General features: G+C 51.5%; 1 protein-coding gene across 4 annotated transcripts in view; it reads left to right on the top strand.

Moving 5' to 3' along the window:
• Window positions 1-2544: 2544 nt before the first annotated feature.
• Window positions 2545-16469, top strand: part of PPARA (peroxisome proliferator activated receptor alpha) — a 56484-nt gene continuing 42559 nt past the window's right edge. Inside the window, exon 1 of one of the 4 annotated variants that reach the window (XM_069099308.1) lies at window positions 2545-2696. The gene's annotated coding sequence lies outside the window, so the exon portion shown is untranslated. Of the gene's footprint in view, window positions 2697-3589; window positions 3788-4087; window positions 5362-16469 lie in introns of those variants that run through there. The other 3 variants (XM_069099307.1, XM_069099310.1, XM_069099309.1) reach the window with 3 other exon arrangements.

The raw sequence follows: 16469 nt of genomic DNA on the forward strand, positions 1-16469 counted from the left end.
TTATTCATGTTATATACTGAAGCGCTGCCTGGGCTTATGTAGGCACCTGTGATCTTCCCCATCTCACTCTTTCATTCCTTTTCTAGGTCCTCCCAGGGCCATCTCCAGCCATCCTGAGACACATCTGGCCACTGGACCCACATGGCTCCGGAGGAGAAGGTGAGGCTGGTGACCTTGCACAGCCTCCCTCACTTCAATCCAATTCACCTGCAATTCATGGCGTCACTTCCCTGATGTCATGGTCCTCTCCCAGAAGGTAGGAGAAACATTGACCTAGGTGGGCACTCCTAGCCCACTGTCTTCAGACTGATAGTTGCAGTCACTTGGTAGAAGAGGTTAAATAGCTGGCCCGGCGCCCCCAGATTCAGTGCCAATGATTAGCTGTGGAGCTTTGGGCTAAATTCTTTGGGCCTCAGTTTCCCCACCAGTAAAACAGCAATTGTTTCTGAGCCTGGCCTCCTGATCCCAGGGCTTCTGGGGGAGAGCTATGGAGATAAAAGCTAAACTTTTCCACATTCCAGAGGAAAGTGAGCCTCAGGCAGGTTAAAGTTTGGGGGCACTGAGGCACTACAGTCTCCCTTACAAAAGCCACAGCCTGACCCTTCTCTCCACTGCAGGCCTTGCTCCTGCTCCCACTTCCCAGGCAGGCCTTGATCTCCTCACCCCCTCAACTCCCCAATCCCCCATGGAGTGGTCTGGCTGGTAGCTCTTCACTTTAGGCCCCCTGTGACTACAAATCCTAAGGGGTGGAGGGAAGAAAGAAAGGGGGGGAAGACAAGGGAAGCAAGGGAGGAGGGGGAAGGAGGAGGAAAAAGAGGGAAGGCAGAGGAAGGAGGGGAAAGGAAGGTAAAGGAGGGGAGGAAGGAGAGGGAAGAAGGGGGAAGAAGAGGGAAGGCAGGGGAAGGAGGGGGAAGGAGAGAGAAGGCAGGGGAAGGAGAATTAGCTTGCAGCTCCTTCCCCAAAGAATGCCGCACATTGATCGCCTTTTCGCACCCTGCTCACGGCTTTCTGGGTGAGAGCCGAATTCGCCGCTAGAGCAGCAGTGGGCCTGGGCACTGGGGGGCTGCTCTCCTCCTCCCATTGACTGGAGGGCAATGTTTCCTTCCCTCTCCTCTGGCTGGGGTCCAGTCCCCTCTACTCTCCCCTACCTTGAGCTCTAAGCAGCTGGGACTGGGAACAGGCTGCTCCCAGGGCTGAAGGCCACGAGGCCCCAGGGCAGGCAGAGGCGGGCTCCGTGATCCGTATCCACCCGCTCACCACCCCTGCCTGCGATCCCTGGCACTTGCTTCGCTGCAATGCCCTTCAGTCTTCTTGGCTCTCTCCCCTGCTGCCTTTCACCCCTCTTTCCCCCACCGCTTTGTAGTCTGGGCCTTCTGGGCACCCTGTCAGCCTCGTCCCACCCCCCCTCCCACTCGCGTCCCTTTTTCCCACACTTCCCGGGCCCTCCCCCCTCCTTGTACCCAGCCACAGATGCCAGTCGAGTACTCAGCAAGCCATCACTGGTCAGTCACCCTGGTGGGACCTTGGACACAGCCTAAGTCACCGAGCTCACTTAGGTGTGGAAACCGAGACCCAAGAGGCAGGAGAGGCTCGCAGGCCCAAGGTAGTCTCGTGGAAAGAAGTCTGGGTTGGAGTATGACTTCAGTTCCCAGCGTGGCCACTTAATACAAGAAGTGTGTGACCTTGGGCATGAAATTTCTCCTCTCTGGGCCTCAGTTTCCTCATTTGCAAAATGGGGCCCCTATGCTGGTTTGCACAGGGGTACCCTTACCCAGGATTGCACTAACACCCATACTGGGACGTTTGGGAGGTAAGCCCTCGGTAACCAAAGACTTTGTAAATGTGAGCGGTTCTTAAGACTGATAGCTCAAGCTCAAGGTCACTCAGCTGGACCGCAGCCGAGAAAGTCTCAGGCCCTGGTCTCGGAAATCCTCCGGCTCCCCCCCCCCCCCCCCCCACGCCGGTTCGGATCTCCTTGGCGCTCATTTTAGAGAGTGCCAGGTCCAGACTGGGCTGGGATGTTAGAAGTGACGGGGACCCTCCACCCGGTGGTGCCAGTCTGCAGTCCTAAACCTGGGGGAAGTCAGACTGTGATGATGGGAGGGAGGGGCTCAGCTTAGCTCCAGTGAGGGGGAGGGGGACGCGAACAGGGAAGTGGCTCTAGTCTGAAGTGGGTCCTCTCCATTTATCCAGCATGGTCCCTCTTCCGGGGGTCGGAAGCGCACGAGCCAGTTTCAGGTACAAGCCACAAAACCGAGGCCCAGAGTGGGCGAGTAAGAGGCGGCAGGGCCAGGTGAAGTTGAGAGGCAGTACCGGGCCCGCGCCCCCTCCGCCCAAGGGCACCCCCCAGAACCCCGCTCGCGGCGCCCTTCTCCCTGGGCCAGAGTCCGCGTGATCCGCCCTCGGGCTCCACAGTCTCGGTCCCACCCCACCTCTTGGCCCCGCCAAATGCCAGCCCCTGCCCCACAGCCAATCCTAAAGCCAGATTCTGGGAGGTGTGTCCCTCCTTCCCTCCCCTCTCTCTCCAGCCCGGAGGAGGCCAGCAGGAGGGGAAAAAAGGAGACCGGGAGGGGGAAGCTGAGAGACTATGAGAGAGCGGACAGAAGGATAAGGGGGTGGGGAAGAGGAAGGAGAGAACAGAAAGAAGGAGATATGAATAGGAAGGAGTGAGGAGAGAGAAGGATGGGGAAAGAAAGGTAAGAGAAGGGTGGGAGCCCAGGCTGAAGCGAACAGTGTGAAGAGGCGGGAAGAGAGGAAGAGCCGGCTGAGGTCGGGGTGTGAAGGGAGGGAATCAGTTGGTAGAGTAAGGGTGGGCTCGGGGGACGAACTAGGGAGCGTAGCGGGGGGGGGGGGGGGGGGGTTATCGGGAGCAGAGGGAAGTCCCAGGGAGGAAACTCCTTTCCCAATGAGTCCCTGCAGTCTTAGAGAAGTGACCTGCCCAGGGTCCCACAGCCCCCAAATCTATGGAGGTGTCCGAAGCAGGCCCAGCCTCTAAAGGGAGCCCTATTCCGGGCCAGCTGCCCAAAGGACTGAAGTCCCCCCTCCCACCCCGGGAAAGTCTGGTCACCTCTCTGGGCCTCAGTTTCCTTCCCCGTAACCTGACGGATTGGACTAATAGCCACTAAGGCCTCTTCCAGCTCCAGATGGATAATTCCATCCTCGAACTGCTTCCAAAGTGCATTCCACTGACTGTCTCTTCGGTGAGGCGGGCGTCCCTACATCAGGAGCAATCAATCCCACTTTACAGAAGGAGAAACTGACGCAGAGCAGCGAAATGACTTACCCAGGGTCACCCTGTAGGACGCAGCTGAGACGGGACGCTCGGGGAGGAGTCTGATCGTTTCCCACCCTCCCCCGTCCCTCCCCCCACACATACACATACACCCCTGCCAACTCCGGACCCACCTCACCCTCCCGGGCAACAGGTGTCTGCTGGCGGGGTGGGGGGTGGGAGTGGGGGCGGGGCGCCGGGCGCATGCTCCGCTGGGGGAGAGGCCCGAGGCTGTCTAGGCCTCCCCGCGCGCGGCCCCTAGAGCCGGTGCCCCGCTGTCAGCGCGCCCCGCCCCCCGCCTCCGGCTCCGCCCCCATGCCCGGGCCGGAGCTGGAGCCCGAGTCGGAGCCAGAGCCGGAGCCGGAGCCTGAGCCTGAGCCCGGGCCCGAACAGGCAGCGGTGACGGCGGCGGCACGCGGGACGGGGCACGAGGGGGCACGGGACGCCTGGCGCAGGAGCGGGCACCGATGGGCACCTCCTCCCTCATCTTGGCTCCTCTGGCAGGGCCTCCGCCGGGTAAGAACGCGCGCGGACACCGGGGGCACACGCGGGGCCAGTGCCTAGGGACAGGGGCACATGCGGAACCAGTGTCCGGGGAACGAGGGCAGCGTGAAGGCCGCCTCCCACTCCCCATCCCCGGGTGGCCGAACCTCTCTCTTCGGGCGCCGCGGCTCCGGGGGACGAGGAGGCCTCTGGGGCCCGAGCACGAGACTTGGTCCCGAATTTGGCACTTGTGGTCCTTACCGGGAAGTCTCCGGGCCTGGGGGGAGCCGAGGGACCGGGCGCCCGAGGCAGGCAGAGCCGCCCCCCCCTTAGACGAGCCGCTTCCGGCTGGGCCAGGGGCTCCCCGCCCGGCTCCTAGGGCTTTGGGGTGCCGCTGCTCTGGACCCACCAGGCCGGCGCAGGTCGGGCCGCAGTACCCCGAGGCCACCTCCAGGAGGCAGGGTGAACCTGAGGAAACCCCCGCAAAGGGCCATTGGGTCCAGGACAGAGCGAGCCCCCCGATCTCCGGGGCGGATGTTGTGAGAAACCAATGGACGGCCCAGCTCCTAGAAGGGAACCCCCGGAGAATGCTCTAGAGTGAGGGGAGAGCCCCGGGGCGGGGCACCTTCTCTGCTGGGCTAAGGCGAAGGTCCACCAGGGCTTCAAGGGACCGCAGGACAAGAAAGGCAGGTCTGTGGCCCCCGGGCCGGCATTGACAGAGCTGCGGCTGCGGCTGCGGCTCCGCCGCTCGGCTCCTTTCGAGATCCGAGGCCCGGGATGGCGCGGGGATCTGGCTCTGCCCTCGGCCCCGCCTTCCTAGTGCTGCTGCGGGTGGGGGGGTCTTACGGCTGGATGCCAGCTTCCGGCGGGGGTAGGGGCTTCTCCCACATTTCCCCCAGCTCTGATCTATTTAGCACCATAGTCTTGGACACTTTGCTGTTGCCAAGTTTGCCCCATTCAACAGGTCCTGGCCAGAAGTGTTTCTGCGGCCCCCTCCTCCCCGCATCTTTGCCTTGACCGCCCTGACGATCCCTGGGTGGGGGGAGTCTGCCGGCACTGCCGAGTCCGCGGAGCTGACCTCCGGGCCCATCCCCGCCCCCGCCCCGCCCCCGTCTTATTCTGGGGCTTCCGTTGCTTTTAAACTGGGCTTTCTTTCTCCAGCGTGGTGAGAGGGACGGAGGGAGGAGCCGGGAGCCGGTGTGCCCGGGACTCTTCGGGTGACAGTAGACACACCAAGCTGAGCCGAAAGAGAATCAGCGAGCAGAGCTGAACAGGACTTTGACGTCTTGGAGCCGGGTGCCGAGGCTAGGGAGATAGCTGTCTTGTGGCCAGGGCAGCTGGAAATCCTTGGTGCAGAACATGGAGGCTGGCTGCCTCCCTGGGGAGCCCCCAGTGCACCACGGCCCTCGCGCCGAGCCTGGCCAGGGCTAGGGTGACTGTCCTCTCTCAAGGTGCTGCTGAGTTGGGGGGGTTCCAGAGAATATCTCGTAATCCAGTCCTCCCCCTTCGCTTCCTGCCAAGGCTTCCTTTAAGAGCTCGATCTCCCCTGCCTCCGAGGGAGCCCTCAGTGGCAGAAGCAGCCCAGAGCCCAGACGGTACCCTGCCAGGTAAAGAGAGAGGCTGCTTGCCCAGCGCGGTCAAAGCCGGAGCTTTGCCCTCTCGGGGACTGCGGTGATCTGGGTGGAAGTGGGGGCTGGCCTGGGGGCTTTGGGGAGCTTTGCTTTGTTCTGTTGGATGTTCCAGGCCTTTGGGGTAACTCGTTATTCTCTGATACAGTTTCCAGTGTTTCTCCGTCACTTTTGCATTTTTCTTTGTGAAGCAAAGTTCTGGGTTTATCTTTCCTGTAAGACGTTGCTTTGACCCTTTGGCAGTACCTGGCCTGGCAGCCAGAGGTAGGAGCTGACCTTCTGATAAAGATGAGGGAGGGCTAGCTTTATTAAAGGCTCACCAATGGCAGGCTTTTGGCTAATTGCTGGGGCTACCGAGAAAGGCAGAAGCACCCTCTCTACCATTGGGGCCCAATGAGTTACTGGATATGTATACAAGACATCAGCGGTCTAAATGGAGACAGCCCCCAGGAAAGGCACCAGCCAGCAAGGAGTGGAGAGAAGGAAACAATTCCAGGCATCTTCGGGTCCCTGCAAATTTTTTCCTAAAGTGAATTGAAGAGAAAAAAGAGGCTTTCCTCCCCCGTGGGGCTCCTGAATGTAGAATAACAGTTAAGAAAAGGCATCTTTTAAGACTGTGAGAAAGAGCTTTATGAGCCTTGAGGTAGAAAGTACGGGCAAAAAGTTTCCTATCAGAAGAGTCCTGAGTTGCTGAGGGCAGTGTAAAAATGGCCCAAGGGCAAATTCTCCCAATTTTACAATCGTCCCCCAAAACAAACAAAACAAGGCCCTTGACTTCCTAGTCCTAAACCTTTTCTTGGGTGATAGAACATCTTGATCAGAGAGGATTGGGCTAGGGATTTTGCCTAACCCTTGGATGTGTCCATGGTATTTAAAAGGGAGAGAAAGCCCAGCCTGCTGGATTGAGGGTGTTGGGACTGGCCCTGGAAGCCTTCTCTTCCTAGGTACCACTTATAGCTGAGAGGGAAAGAGGTTGCCAGGAAGGTAGAGACAACCACCACCCCCCACCAGGACCTTGGGGCCTACCTGTGAAGCCAGTGCCCAGGGCCCAAAGGGCTTGGGTTTAGGGGGCTACCTCTTGTAGCCTGTTAGTGAAGGTGAAGTGGAAAGAATTCTGGTCTCTGTGCTCTGGTGCTCAGTGAGCTGTGTGACCCTGGGCCGGTCACTTCCCCTCTGTGAAATGCAGATTCAGTTTGCACTCCAGGGGCTCTGGGAAGAAAGCCCTTTGGGAATCTTTGAGTTCATTAGAGAGGTTGGTCCTGCTAGTAAATGTTTCCATCGAATCACATATATCACAACAACAGAGGTGCTAATGAGAGGCTTGTCTAAGTGTCTTTCTTTGTGGTGGGGGCAGGTGGCAGCCCCTGTTGGTTATTTAGTCAGCGAAGTGCAGTCAGTTACTCTGTGATGCGTACGTTTTCCAAAGCTTTCATCTGTAACTCCAGAATAAGCCTGCTTAGCAAGAGGGTGCTGCCTACCCACCCCCTGCAGCTTCCCTGGAGTCTTCATCCCGTCTTAGCTCTGACCCTTTGGTGTTGAATTGATGTTCTGAAGAGGATCTTAACACACACACACATGCTCGCACACACACTCACACCCATGCACACACTCACACACCTGCTCACACATACATGCACACACATAGATACATATGGACACACATCTACATACACTCGTACGTATGCACACTCTGACACAGATGCACACACATAGATACACACTCTCACACATGCACACACTCTGACACACATGTACACACAAGCACACACATAGATACACAGGACACATATCTACACACAATATACTCACACATATGCACACACTCTGACACACATGCACACACATAGATATATACATACTCACACATGCACACACTCACATATATACATGCACACACATAGATACATGCACACACATAGATACACACACAACTTCATTTCTAGAAAATAAACAGAATATTCCTTGTTGATTGACCCTGCTGAGGGCCTGCAGTAAGGAAGCCAGCTCTCTAAATCTCTTTTCATCCGTAGTTCTTATGCTCTTGATTCTGTTCCTCTGAGACGTCTCCTGACTTCTTCAGGATAAGGCCTTTTTCTTTTTTGACTTGACTACAAATGATCTGGATCCCAAAACAGCCCAGAATTCAGTGGCTTGATCAGTGGCAGGCTGGCACCTGGGGTGGGCATTTTGCTAGGTGCTGGGGAGGGGAGGACTCACAAAGTATTGAGTAAGCCACCCTTCCACTTGGGCTTGTTCCTACCCTTCAGTGCTCCCCCCCCAGCCAAGTCCATCTCAGGGAGGAATGTCCTATGCCATGATGTACACACATCTCATACACGGAGACACAGCCATACTCTCTGGGTTTGTATGCCCATGACCATTATGCCCAGGGCAGGACTAACTGCAAAGGATTCCTTGGCTTCAGCAGGCAGGGCTGGACCGGACTGGGCTGGAGACAGACCGGTCACCAGAACAATTTATGTTCTGAGGTCCCAGGTCAGAATTCAAACCCAAGCTCTGTCATTGCCACTTCAACCCCCCTTCCAAAGCCCAAGCAGCTTTAAGTCTTTGATTCGGGCGCTGCCCCATGGCTGGACACCGTCTGCATTCTCCCTGCCCTGTCCAGAGTTGTTTTGGGGAGTAGAAGACACCCACTCCTGAATGTGGCCCTGCAGGTTCCTGGAACTGAACACAATGCCTAGCTGCTGTTAATGTGCAAAGCTTTGGGAGCTTGCAGACAGAATATAAATCAGGAGGGTGAAGATCCCTCTTCTGACCTACTTGCCTCACTTAGAATTTAGAGGTCACGGGTAATCCTTGGGACAAGTGTCACACTGAACAAGCAGTCCTGGCAAAGCAAAGCCCACCTGACCTCCAGAATGAGGCTTCAAGGATAAAAAGTCTCTATGGAAAGGTTGGGAAGTAGAACACAATGCTTGTTTGTCTTTGCATTCTAAATGCAAGGTGACGTACCAGCTTGATGGCCACAATTTGTAACCGAAGCAGCCTGTAGTTACGAGATAATCACGTTTCAGTGACAAGTTGCCAAGATACAGTAGAAGGGAACTGGTTATTTAAAGAGAGCGGCCTGTGAGTGCATGCCTTCCTGAGCCATGTGAGTGGGGTCATTGGACTGTCCAATGACCATGTTGCGCAGGGAAGCAGGGGACGGAATGGAGTGATGACAAGGACATTCCCTCTCCTCATCTGCTTCTGGTGACACAGGGCCAGAGACACGGAGAGCTTTCACGAGTTCTTCTTTAAAATTTCTTTTCAGGCAACTTTCTATATGCTGAAATATTCCTTATTTAAATATATAATAACAATAACATCTAAGGATATAAACTATATAAGAATATAAGCTAGTGCCCATTGCTGCCTGCCTGCCCAGGCTTTGGCTGACCCGTTCTGGGCTTCGAACTCTGTTGAGTCCCTCTGTCTTCAGCTTGGCTTGGCTTGGCTTGGCTGCTGGCTCCCTTAACGCTTTGTTTCTATCTCATTTCTCATTCCTGTTTCCCTGCCTACAATGCCTGTAATTTCCTGACCTGAGACAGTCGGTGCAGTGGTGGAATTATGTAGGTCTTTGGTGGGAAGAGGCCGACTTTGAGATTAACAGATTTTGTGAGAGAGGCCATGCGGCAGGGCTGGGGTTGGCTCTGCTGCCCTCTGGGGGACATTAGGTAAGGCAAAAGGTTCCTGTCAAGGCCTCAGTTTCCTCATGTGTTTTAATGGACACCTCCAACTGGGTGCTTTCTCTTGCTGAGGGAAATTCCTGCCTCTCTGGGCCTGAGATGGCTTCATGAGTTCTTGGGGGAAGGGACTTGAATTTCAGTTGGGCTGTTCCCTCCCCACTGGGGAAGGACTTCCGCAGAGCTTGCTTGCTGCCTTCCACTGGCCTAGTTCCCAAGAGCCCAGAGCCGCCTAGAAGATAGGGCATGAGGCCCTGCATGTTCTGAGCCCCTCAAGTCAGATGGCATGATTTTGATCTGTGTTCCTCTGTAACCTTGCCACAGGAGGTCTACCACCATGGTAAAGGCCTTCCTTGCTGTCTGCTGACATGCCAAGAGTCACAGTGGAGCTCTCTGGCTGGCCACCTGCTGCCCCTGAGCCCAACTGGGCATTTCTCGGAAGGCACCCTCTATTTTTCTGTGCCATGTTTAGCCCCTTTCCATGGTCCTCTGGGGGGCCCTCCTGCTGGGCTGTGGTGTCTCAGGGCCAGCTGTAATCTGGGATACTATGTTGCAAAGGAAAATGCCTATGGGGAGACTGGTTTTAAGGCTTTTTTTTTCTAGTTTTTCTTTCTTAAATCTGAGATAAAGCTCCTTGCTAGTATATAGGGCAATGGAAAAGGTGCTGACCACAGCCTTGGATGCAGCATTTGTATGATGGGATTTGGACAAGAATGGCCCGATTGTCTGCCCAGAAAGGAAGGCTGCCAGGGCACTTGGCTTAATGTCTCCCAGGGGCAGAAAACTGCTCTTGTGCTGACCTGACTGTAAGAAACCCAGAGTGGGAAAGTGGAGGGGGGAGGAAGTGTTGCGTTTCAAGGGGCCTTGTTTCTCAGACTAATCTTAGGGTAGTCTCCAAAAAGAGAAATGAAGATCATTGTTTCTCAGACTGAAAAGAGAGATCAAGGGTCTTAGTGGACCCAGCATTGGCCTTAGAGTCAGGAAGCCCTGGCTTTGAGCTCTGCCTTCAAGCCTTCAGAGCTGTGTGATCCTGAGCAAGTCTCTTTACTTCTCTGGCTGTCAGTTTCTTCAACTATAAAATGGATTCAGTGGCCCCTACTGTTACTTACTACTACTACTGGCAGCTGCTGCTACTTGATGCTACTATTACCACTGTAAGTAATCGGAGAGCCAACCAAGTCCTCTCACTCCAGATCCAGTGGAGTCTCCATGGCCCCACACCCCTCCCTCACTGGGAGTTTCTAAAAGGAGGTTGGATGGTCAAACTCTTGGGGGTTCAGAACATAGAGCCAGAAGGGGCCTCCAGAGCCACCTAGTCTATCCCCTAAATTTTACGGATAGAGAAACAGGTCTAGGACAGTGAAGCCTCTTGTTTATAGTGAGTACCGTAGTATTGGAAAAGCAGGATTGAGAAGAGACAAGTATTTGTGATTTGTACCTTTCTCCACTTCTCAGTCAAAGACACTGCAGTTAGAAAGACAATTTAAAAGAGATGAGGCTTTGGCTTTCTCTGCCAGGGCATTTATTTTTAATCACAAATACAAAAGCATAGAATTTTCTTGAGTCCTTACTCAGACTATTCTTGCAAAGTTGGATTTTTGTCTCTTGGTCACAAGTCTAAACAAAGGGTGAATATTTAACGGCTTTCAAGGACAGCCAATGATCTTTGACCACTAATGGAGCATGAAATTGAGACACAAGCAAGAATTTAAATCAAAATTTTCATGTAACCAGTGTGTCAATAGTGAATATCACGTCTAAAACTTTATCAGAAAGGATATGGATTCTTAAGAAAACAAAAGTTGAAGCTCCAACCTGGGACAGGATTCATCATTTGAACTGGTTTATTGAAATATGGAGCAAGGGAGGGAGTCCTGGGCTAGGCAAGGTTCTAGTCTCTGACTCAAGCTTGCTATATGATCTTGAGTGAGTCCCTTCCCCTTTCTGAGACTCAGTTTCCTTATTTGTAAAATGAAGTGGTTGGACTAAGGTGCCTTCCAGCTCAAAAGATTCTGAATCTCCAAGCATATCTGTGTTTATCTGAGGGAAACCAGTTGGCCAGCATTGTCAATAGAAGGCATGTTTTCTTCTCTATTCTTTGACTCAGACTAACTTCTAGAAGTTTCCTTTCAAGGTTAATGATCTAGGTCAATGGGGGAAATAAGAATCCTTTCAGATGTTGTGATTTACAACTCCCCTGCCCTTGAGTTCTGCACCGGGGTGTTCTGGAGGCATAAAACACTCAAGCTAAACTTCTTCTCACCCACTTAGCTGAGAAGAGATGAAATTCTTCTTCCTGTAATGGCATATGCAAGAAGGTTGTCCAGGGAGCTCCCCATTAGGATCTGCCTAGTTCTTCCAGGACTAGAAGGCAAAGCAGACCACCCCACCCCTCCTAAGTCCTTCTTCAGTTCCTTTTCAGGGGACCCTCTGGGTAGGGAAACAGGATGAGCTGCTCTGGCTCATAGGTCCATCCATGGGCAGCCCACAGGACTGACTATATGGCACATGACTGGAGCCAAGGCAATCCTTTTAGGAAAACCCCCTTTCTAGGGTAACAGTACCACACAGTAGGCTTGTAAAAGGTTTCAAGGTGGGGTGAGGGACATTTCCCAGTCCTTTGTTAGATGCAGGCTAAATCTAATGGACTTGGCTTCCCTAGGATCAGTCAACAGAAGCTTTTTAATTGGTTCTTTTCTGGGACTAGATGAGGAGATCCAATGATTTTAGTCACCTTAATGAAAGGTGAAAGGTTGGTCAGTGACAAGTCTGACAAAGTGCTGAAGGCTGTAAGTCATCTTATGCCTTTTCCTCTTGGTCACAGGATACTCCTGGGGAAATTGCTGGCTTCGTTGGGGGCTTAGTTTCTGTCTGCGAAAGGAGTCTGGGACAGAATCTGAGGACAATGGTCATCTCCAACTCAAATGTTCAAGGCTATGATCATATGTAGCATGGAGCTGAGTCCCAATTAACGATTAAGGATCAAATTTCCCCAAAGCTGAAGGGAGCAACGGACTAGAACTCAAGTGGTGAGAAGATTTATGCTGGAGTCAGACACCTGTGCAGACAGGAAGCTTTCAGGGGATAGAAGTGCTTCATTTCTAACTTTGTAGCTTCAGTACTTCTCACCATACTTTGTGTATGATAAATGGTGGTTGCTGTAAGATCTTGGGAAAAATCCCTTAACCTCTCTGGCTCTCAGTTTCCTTATCTGCAAAAAAGAGCTTGAGGGATTAGCTCACTAAGATTTCCTACAATTAAATCAACCAAAAATCATTTATTATTCTCCCACCTACCTTCCCAATCCCCCATTAGGAAAGAACAAGAAAAAAGCAACCTTTTCTAACAAATAGACATAGTCAAGCCAAACAAATTCCCACATTGGCCATGTATGTCTCATTGTGTATTGTGGCTTCAACTGAATCCTCAGGAAGGTGGGATGCCTCATCAGAGCTCCTCTGAAACTGTGGTTGGTCAGGACACTTATCAGAATCCTTCAAAGGAAATTGTCTTTATGGAATTGTTGTGGTTATTGGATTAATTGTGCTCTGATCCTACTCACTTCACCCTGTATCAGTTGGTACAAATCTTCCCAGGCTTCTCTAAAACCATCTCTTCCTTCATTCCTTATGGCAAAATTATATTTCATTATATTCAAATGCCATAATTTGCCCAGCCATATGCCAACTTGTGGACATCCCACTAACTCCTAGTTTTTTTTTTACCACTAAAAAAGCTGCTATAAAAATGTCTATACATATGGGTCCTTTTCCTCTTTCTTTGAAATGGGGATATTCCCATCATTATGATAATCCTGTCCTGGGGCCAAAGTATTTGGGGAATCCCCTATTTTAAGGCATCCATTTTAGAAGTGTGTCTTCTAGTGAATGAAGAAGTCGTGGTTATAAAATTGTCACATGCATAGACCCTTGAGAAATGGTGCCTGTGAAGCTGGTCATTCACTAGGGTGGTCTTTTCTTCAAATCAATGCCTTAAGACATGGGCTGGTCAAGGCTCTCAGGGCAACTGACCTTGAGGGTTTCAGCTGACATCGAGGAAGGACTGGGAAGTGAGAAAGTAGAGAAAGCAAGCTTCCCTTGGACACCCAGGAGAATCATGGATCTTCTGCTCAGAAGCCCTATAGGCAGTGGGGAAACTGAGGCCTACTGAGTTGAATGGCTTGTCAAAAATTATATAGGTAATGAGACTCTGGGGCAGAATTTGAACCCAGATCCTCTTGTTTCAAATCCAATGCTTTAAAAAAAATACCTTAAATTCTGTGCCAAGTGGGGCCTGACTAGATTTCCTTTAAAGTCATTTACATGAAAACACAATGATGTTTGGAATTCTCAGAGGTTCACCAGTCCACTTGACTGTCTAACCCTGCCATCTTAACATCTTATCACCAATTCACTGTGCAGAGTGCTTTGGGTTTCTGTAGTGTAAACATAGGAATTGTATCTCTGATTTTCTTTGACATTAATGTTTTTTGAAAGCTCCTTTAGGATGGCAATGGGGGGGGAGGGAGGGAGCAGACTCTCAAGACCTTAGAGATGGATTTTTGTTCAGACTTCAAAAGCCAAGGTCATGTTGAGGAATATGCCAAGCTGACAGCCTCTCCCAGGAGAATGCAAGCCCTTCCAGGAGCCTGGCTTCAAGGCCTTGCCTAGAGTGGTTTCTGAGGGAAGCATGTCTCTGTCTTTGACATATTACTGGCAGGGAGGGGAGATGCGGAAAAATAGGGACACTAATGCAGTGTTAGTGGAGTTGTGAACTGGCCCAAACATTCTAGAGAGCAATTTGGAATTATGCCCAAAGGGCTATAAAACTGTATATAACCTTTGATCCAGCACTATCACTTCTGAGGCTGTATCCCAAAGAGATTTTTTTTTTAAAGGAAAGAACCTATGCATAGAAACATATTTATAGTAGTTCATTTTGTGGTGGCAAAGAATTGGAGATTGAGGGGATGCCCATCCATTGGGGAGTGGCTGAACAAGTTGTGGTATATGATTGGAGTAGAATCTATTGTGCTATAAGAAATGACCAGAGGGGTGGTTTCAGAAAAACCTTCAAAGACTTGTATGAACTGATGCAAAGTGAAATGAGAAGAATCAGGAGAGCACTGTACACAGTAACAATATTATATGTTGATTGACTGTGAAAGACTTAGCTGCTCAGATCAATACAATGATCCTAGACAATTCCAAAGCCGCCTCCAGAAGGAGATCTGATAGGCTCCGAGTGCAGATGGAGGTTGGTTGCTTTTTACTTTCTTTATTCTCCTTGCCCAGGGTTAATAGAGAAACATGTTTTGCATGCCTTCACATGTATAACGGAGATCCTGCTTCCTGGCTCCTCAATGGGCTGGGAAAGGGGACAATTTGGAACTCAAAATTAAAAAAAAAAAGAATGTCATGGTACCCAAAGGAGCATCAGTTCTGTTCATTTATACTGCTTCATAATCAATTGGCACAGAAGAATAGACTTTTTTACAAACACTTCAGAGTGGTCCTGCCCTGACACACTTCAGCTCTCTCCTCCCTGGCCTTCTTATTTCGGTGTACAATCCTTTCATTCTTGTTACTGGTTTTCTGAATGAATGAAAGGGTCAAATATAACAATGGCATACCCATAACAATGATAACAATGGCTGGCATTTATTAAGGACTTTGTGTCTTAGTACTAAGTACCAAGGAACACGTTGGGCTGTCTACTTCAATCTTCTTATTTTACAAAGGAGGAAACTGAGGCCCAGAGAGGGTGAAGGTCTGCAAAGCGCTTTCCCCAGATCAAGGTTTCCTAACATTTTTCCATCAAAAGGAAGAGATATGGTCATATCCATAATGTTCTGAGCACAGTGCCTGGCATAGAGTGGGCACTATGTAAATGCTTCTTCCCTCCCTCTTTCACCATTGCCAACAACTTGGCTTTCAGTAAAAAGCGGCCTTACTTCCCCTCCTCTGCCATCCACACTCTAGCCTGTTCAGCCTGAAAGGAAATCTATTCTGGAGCTGACCGTGCATACGTGCAGGAGAAATCCCATGGATTTATAGGATAATAAATTTATCTGTTAAGCGGTCCCTCACAGGTGGTGGCTTTCCTTCAAGCATCACAACAATCCTGTGAAGTAGGTACTCTTGGTTGTTATTTCCTTTGGCAGAGGAGGGAGCTGAGGACAAGAGGTTAGGTGATTTGCCCAAGGTCACACAGCAAGAATCTGAAGCCAAGAAGTTCATCATCACTGCACCCTAGCTCTTGACTAAGTCTAAATCTTCTGCTTCAAGTCAACCCTTCTCATGCCTGCAGACAGTTTCATGTGTGTGTCCGCCGCATTCTCCCCAAGTGCTTCTCTTATATAGGATCCAATGTTCCCAGCCAATCATCCTATGGTCCAGCTGCCAGTGTTGCCCTCCAGCTGTGCTCTAGCTTGCCAGTCAGTGGCTTTGATGGCCAAGGAGAGGCCAGACCAAGGCTGAGTGCAGGGGAGGTCAGCCAGCCCCGTCCCGGCCAGATACTTCAGTTCTCAGGCACCTGTCATCTTGTCAGATGGTCCCTGCCTCTGACAAAGCATCTCTGGTCATTGAGACCCTGGCCCCCAGTGGCTCTCCTGGGCCCAGCCTGGAGGCCATGGTGCTGTTGGTGCCCCTTCAAGTCACCCTCTCATTCCAAGCTCCCCATCTACTTCTCAGGCAACAGGGTCCAACCTGAGCACAAGTCTAAGGATGTGCACTTTGCCCTGGGAAAGAAACTTGATCTTCTTCAATTTGGCTCTTTCTAGTCTGGCAACTTTTGTTCCTCCTGACCCATGGTCCCACATATTGGTCCTTTCTCTTAGCCTTGGGTCCTGTTGATCCAGTCTGCATCTGAGTCTTAGGATCATTCAGAACTACAAGGAACTGGAGAGGCTGTCTACTTCAATCTTCTCCTTTACAAAGGAGGAAACTGGGGCCCGGAGGGGGTAAGGGAGTTGCCCAAGGTCACACAGAGGCAGTAAGTGGAAGAACCACAATTTGAACCCAGATCCTCCGACTCCTAATCTGGTGTTCTTACTAATCGGCGATAACATTGCACACTACAGAGGCAAGACCAGGTCCTTGAGCATCCACTGGAGGCCATCCAGGGTGGCCTTGATGGTTCAGTGACCACACTTTGGGTCATCGGAATAGATTTGTTTTTGTTCAGCCTACATTTCCCCGTCTTGTTTGCAACAATGTAATGGTGGACCTGCTCAAGGTGCCCTGGGAAATGCTGACACATCCTGATGTTTCCCTGTGTGGTGGCATCGTGTTGGTCAAAATTCAGACTGAGGTTAGGTTCATTTGAATAACTCAGACATGAGTTGTGCTCCACAGACCCATACAGAGTCCCAGTGGCTGCTGCTTCCCTTGAAAAATG

The sequence above is a fragment of the Petaurus breviceps genome, unplaced genomic scaffold (assembly GCF_028583685.1).
Source record: "Petaurus breviceps papuanus isolate PSGF00001 unplaced genomic scaffold, PetGlider_PUasm1.0 370, whole genome shotgun sequence".
NCBI lineage: Eukaryota > Metazoa > Chordata > Mammalia > Diprotodontia > Petauridae > Petaurus > Petaurus breviceps.